Genomic DNA, 6,868 nt, shown 5'->3' on the forward strand with positions numbered 1-6,868 from the left:
AACGCACACACTCATAGACACACACAAAGCACGCACTCTCTCTCTCACACACACACAAACACACACACACACACACACACACACACATTCAGAGAAACGCACACACACACACACACACACACAGAGAGAGAGAGAGAGAGAGAGAGAGAGAGAGAGAGAGAGAAAGGGAGATTGTGTCTTAGCTCTGTAACCAGTTGAGATCATTGCAATTAAGCCTGATTATAATGATTACACAAAATTACTAATAAAAGCTGTAAATGTATTTGTGTGCATGAGGTTTTTGTGTGTCCAGCCCTAAAGGCATCACAGAACCCATCCACACACACACACACACACACACACACACGCACGCAAAGCAGTACTGCTAGAATTACATTGGAGAGAAACAGACCATTCACTTGACTGAGATTCATTTCAGTCTCATTCAGATAATTGCACATGATTACACACACACACACACACACACACACACACACACACACACACACACACACACACACACACACACACACACACACACACACACACACACACACACACACACACACACACAGGAAAACTTGAGTTGTTTATAGACCTGTGTTACATTTAATTACAACAACTACATCAGCCTTTATTGGTCGTGTTGGAATTTAAAGACACACACACAAAAGCTTGAATTACAGGGGAGAACTCTCCATTACACCCTATTGAGTATGTGTGTGTGAGTGTGTGTGTGTGTGAGTGTTTGTGTGTGCGTGAGACTGAGTGTTTGTGTGTGTGAGTGTTTGTGTGTGAGTGTTTGTGTGTGTGTGAGTGAGTGAGTGAGTGCATGTGTCTGTGTTTGAATGAGAGTGTGAGTGTGTGTGTGTGACTGTGAGAGTGAGTGAGTGTGTGTGTGACTGTGAGAGTGAGTGAGTGTGTGCATGTGTCTGTGTTTGAATGAGAGTGTGAGTGAGTGTGTGTGTGACTGTGAGAGTGAGTGAGTGTGTGTGTGTGACTGTGAGAGTGAGTGAGTGTGTTTGTGTGAGAGTGAGTGTGTGTGTGTGTGTGTGTTTTAAGGCCGCTCAGGACTGTTAGTCTTTTTTTGTCTCTGCACATTGTTTTGTAGAATAACACACAATCAGCTGTGTTACATCCATGCAATAGACGGTCTGTTTATTCTGTTTAATTTCCTGAGGTTTCCGTTTCCATATTTCACGTCCCATCTTTATGGCCAGCGAGTCAAACCTGTGTGATATATATTATACATGTGACCTCATGAAAACGCCAAGAAAGACTCACAATGAATAGAGGATCATGAAATCATCCAACCTGAAGCACATGAACATCTGGAGCCTGATGTGTAAATGTGGTTCGGCATTAAATGTACACGTTAACCACCGTATGCTGTCACACTATGGGGTAAGTTGTCACAATAGAAACACAGGCTTTCTGCAAAATTACGAAACGATTAATTAAAATAGCAAAAATCAAACCATATTTTTCAGTACACTAACTAAATTTGGTCAGTAACTAATTGTGGGCATTTATGGCATTCAAAACTATGTGACAATTTGTTAGCCTACTAAATGAGCGAATAACTATATTATGATTGATTTCCACCACAAATTATAGTTTGGTAAATCCTGACATCTACATGACATAAAAAGTAAAAGTTATGACATAAAAAGTCGAAATTATGACCAACTGAGTTTAATTATAAGATTAAAAAGTCAATTGTTATGACTTTTCATCTCATATTTATGATTAGTATGGCATTATATTTCTTATGGCGCGAAAATCACCTTCTGTAACTGTAGTGACAGTGACGCAATAAAAAAATTGATGGCACTCTAAACTGGCGCGAATTTAAATCATAAAGTGAGTCTTTGTAATGATTTTTATTGAATTTGAAGTGCAGAACTTGAACCACAAGTTACAGCTACTGGAAGACATCGACTGGCTCTAAAACTTTTCAGGTGAGAAAACGCGACGCGCACGCGCCGCACAGACTCTCGCACTGAATGACGCGACATAAAACTAATGAGACTTTTCCAACAACGTCCAGGTTGTCGCTGCGAAATAGACCTTATTCAGAGCAGCGACATTGACAGGTATGAAAGCGAGGCTGTGAGGGATAGACTTACCGTGTTTTCAACGGAATCTGCTGTAAAAAAAAAAAAAAAAAAGCTTTATGAAGTTCCAATATAATTGTCCACACAGCCCATGTTGTCTGGAGTTTTATGTCTATTAATATTCTTGGAAATATATTTTTTGTAGTGTTTCGTCATTTAAAAACACATTAAAAGTACAACCCACTGAATACGTGTATGCCTATCCCTCATAGTTTCACTTTTATAACGTTCTTTGCTTTTATTCACATTAAAATCAAAGATGGCGCCGCTGTAGTGCCGATCACGGTAACGGTTTCTTTTTAAATTTGAATTAGTTCGCGACTTTGTCATACAACAATGGAGCGGAGGATGATCACATTATGGAAAGGTAATAGTTCCCAGACCAGCTATATGACATTTATTGATATTGATATTGATCTATGCGATTGACACTCATGTTACCGAAGTGGGTGTGAACGTAACTGCCTTTAAAAAGGACTGACACCATTAACGTTACCTTGCTGCTGAATTCTTCCGATGAAGTTTTCTAATTTATCTCCATTTTCTGCCACTTGAAATGTAAATTCAGTAATTTTAATCTCATTCTCATACTTCTACAACCCAGGTACTGACAATCTGTGATGTGGGATGCAGCTTCAGAGACAGAGAGAGTCTCATCTGGTCCTGATTTGTAACGTTTTAGCGACTTCTGTATTAAAGCATGTTGAGACTGATTCTTACACAGCTGTTAACACCCACACACACACACACACACACACACACACTCAGTGACAAGTCCAGGTGGATTTTATTGCTCTGTGGGAATCAGTTCCTACCTCGGTCCACTTGTTGAACTAATAGGGTATTACTGTGTGTGTGTGTGTGTGTGTGTGTGTTTGTGTGTGTGTGCTTAATCTCTTACAGCTTGTTTTATAGTGTGTGTGGAACTGACTTTAATCGCTAACAGACATTTCCCATAAAACCATGTTTCTTTGTTTCTTCTGCTACTTTCTTCTCTCTCTCTCTCTCTCTCTCTCTCTCTCTCTCTCTCTCTCTCTCTCTCTCTCTCTCTCTCTCTCTCTCTCTCTCTCTCTCTCTCTGTTCTCAGGCCCAGCCCTCATTATAAGGTCATAGGCTGAGCGGCTCGTCAATCACACACTCATTAGTGCAGTTTAATGGCGCTGTGACCCGCCCACCTGCCTCCGGGGGTCCAGCAGGGGAAGTGAATGGGGCAAACGTCTGTATTGTTTCTTCTTGCTGCGAGAGTCAATGGATGTTCAGTGACTGTGTCGGCAGTCAGACGTACAGAATGAAGGTACCAGTCAAGCATTCACTCGCACCAGGGTTGTTATCGTTAACTAAAACTATTGAAATACAATGACATATAAATATTAGGTTAGATAGATAACATAAACTAAATGAACATTTGACATCTAACTAAGTTTAAGTTGAAGCACTGAATGACTAACTGGAAATAATAACTACAACTGAACTATAACTGGTCTAAAAATGTAAACAAATCTAAATGTTCAAATGGGAAATGCCAAAAATTGGACTACTTCTTCTTCTGAGAATCACTGAAATGTGAAAAGGGTCTTTTTAAAATATTAAACTGTAAGGCCGTGTGTCCACCAAAGTTTTTTTTTTCCCTAAGGCTATATTTATTGTAATCATTAGTGTTCCTATTATTATTATTCTGCTTCCGCTCTGGAAGTCTATGGCAGCGCTTTTTGGGAAAGTTATGAAATTTCACACTGAATTCATAATTATTTTTTCCTCTGATTCCTTGGCTTAAGACGATTCGATTGCACACTATGACGTAATTTTCCGTCACGAAAATTTTCCCTCCATTTTGAATTTGAATGTATTTCAAACTCCTCCTTGGCTGCTGCTCCAATTTTCACGAAAATTAAACCAGATCATCTACAAAAAGTTTGGAATTTGAGTTGATCTGTCAAACCGTTCTCGAATAACGCGCAGGATGAATGAGTCAAAATGGACGTGAGGCTATATCTCCGAAACGCTTTAGCGTGTTGTGACCAAACTTGGTGTGGGCTATGACAACCTTGGCCTGAGGGCACATGTGCAGTTTTTGCACAGTGCCACCTAGTGGTCAGGAGATATGAAAAAATTAAATGTTTGCTTATAACTTCTGAACCGGTTTTCCCAAAAATCACAAAACTTATGTCTTTAGATTGGTTGCAGAATGAGTCGAACGATACCCAATTTTTACATGACTGTATTTATGATTTTTTAGCCAATTTGCCTAAAGTCTTTAATTGCTCATTGTTGCAGTTGGTCTGATGCCCCCAGCTGTGCTGGCATGACTTATCGTGCTTTCTTTGTGCTTAGCCCCTTTATTGCTGCTTTCAATATTTAAATTTTTTCAATTGTTTTCAATTGGACTGCCACGTATTTGGTTTTGACAAGATGTTGAGCGGCTATTTCACACTTGGCTTTTTTTTTTTGGATGCCTAGAGCTGAAAAATTTTCAACTTAGTATAAAACGTAGTGCTCATCACTTTCACTTTTCCCCAGCTGTCCAATCAGTGGAGGATGGGCGGGACAAAAACCACACCGATCAACCGTAACATCCTACTTGTACAACGGCAACAGACGACGAGAAGAAGCACAGCAACGCAACAAAACCATTTAAAACAAGAGCCAGAGAAAGTTCTTTACATTGTATCTACATTTTTATATTAAGAAACAAACTATCTGCAAAATCTTCCAAACTTCTGCGGATATTCTGTATCCTAACTAGGGATGGCGTTAACCGATTAGTTTAAAATATGCCATGCTATTTGAAATAACAGCCATTTCGAGCCGCGCCGGCAATTTCGCAACTTTGTCGCATCTCTCTGCCGCTCTGCCTCCCGCTCACACACACACACTGCCCCAGCGCCGCCCTGCCACTCACGTCACTTTTCTTTAAATCCCCTACAGCGCGAAACAGGAGTCCCGCAAACGCGGCGCCGAGGAGCTTGTATGTAATCGGAGGACAAATGGCTCCTTAGTTTCGAAATAAAGGCGTTAGTCTAGCGTTAGAAGCTCATTTGAAACATTGGCGCGGCTCATTTAAGAAAATGACAGCTCCGAAGAGACGCCAATTTAGTTTGAGGTAACGTTAGTGCTAACAATAATAAAGAAAGATGATGATCATCATCACCTTATCTGTTACCACTGAAATGTAGATGTAATGTATTTCCAAATCTAATACGGGTGTCGCGTTTTCAGGTGATACATCATAGTGCTACGGCTGTATTTAAGCACTGTATTACACAAGTTGCAACTTACATCTGTGTCATTCTTTTTCGTGAAATGGTCCCACACACTACTTTTCTTTGCACGCTTCATCCTGTCGTCTGCCCTGGCTCTAATCTCGAGTGTTTTAGCCTGTAGCCTTTCGCAAAAACCTTGTGAGCGCGCGAACCCAAACGCTGTGACCTCGCACCAAATGTTTTTATTGGTTTAATAAGTACAAACAGGCGAGTTATGAAAAATTTAGTGTGAGGGATTTGTTCACTTCACACAAAAATACCTTGGAATGAGATGGCTAACTGTAGGGTTTAGTCCACTGTCTATAATAGGCTAATTTAGAGATCACTTTTTTTTTAACCGACTACTGACAACTTTGATCGGTTAACGTTGATACGGTCAACCATCGGTCAAACGGTCATCGGTTAGCATCGCTAATCCTAACAACTGAACCGTTTCAAGTGAAAAAACGATGCGCTGCTGCAGCGTTTTCGGCCTAAAAATCCAATAAATCTAGTACAGTCTAAAAAATGCTGGGTCGTTTCAACCCATTTTTGGGTCAAATATGGACGAACCCAACCGTTGGGCTTAAAAAAAAAAAAAAAAAAATTAAACCAGCAGTTGGGTTAATCAATATTTGACCCAAACATGGGTTGAAACAACCCAGCATTTTTAGAGTGTATATAAATAATGCTAAATTAACACACACATGTTGAATGCACATGCAGACACACACCATTGTGTCATTCGTCGTGCTTTTGAAACGTTGTTTAAAATATTCCAGGAATTATGGGATACCCTGGCCATCGTCCAAGGTCATGGCTTAACTTCTCAGTGGAGTGTTTAAAACTGAGCTGTTCATTCATCGTTACACACACACACACAGAGAGAGCTAACTAATTATAATGGCTTGAGCCCGTAATAGGCCTGAAACTGTGGATGTGAGTGAGGTCGCGCAGGTCGAGACCTTCCACCCCTGACAGCTCGTTCGCCTCTCCCGCGAAAGGTCGCGAAAGAGCACGCCTCCCTGACTGCGAGCCGATTGGATCCTGGGGAATTCCTCCGACCGGAGGGAGTGAAGGAACATTCCAGCTCGCGGAGGAGGGATGGAGAGTGATGGATGATGCAAACACAGCGAGAGGAAAAGAAGACAAATTGTTGCGTTCACTGCGGCATCTCTGACCTCAGCCTCGCTAATCGCCGTCTACGGTTTCACGCCGCAGCTGTTGCGTTAGCGGCTAGCAGCTAGCAGAGCGCTCACAGACAGAACAGCAGACTGATGCAAATGTGTGTGTGCTTCTCAGAAAAGCACAAGGTTATTTTCTGCAAAAGTTTTGTTTATTAGAATGACTTGCAAGATTTCTTGCAATTAACTGTAAGATGTTGTGTGAGATTTTTATGCCATCATGTATGTGTGTATGTAACAGTATTCCTGCTATAATCAACTGATATGTCTTAACTGAAGTGCCGGTTATGACACGTTGACAGTGACTATTTTTGATAATCTGCAGTGCTACTCTAGCAAGTGTATTTTC

The sequence above is a fragment of the Rhinichthys klamathensis genome, unplaced genomic scaffold (assembly GCF_029890125.1).
Source record: "Rhinichthys klamathensis goyatoka isolate OS25496 unplaced genomic scaffold, OSU_Roscu_1.1 h1tg000767l_1, whole genome shotgun sequence".
NCBI classification, from domain to species: Eukaryota; Metazoa; Chordata; class Actinopteri; order Cypriniformes; family Leuciscidae; genus Rhinichthys; species Rhinichthys klamathensis.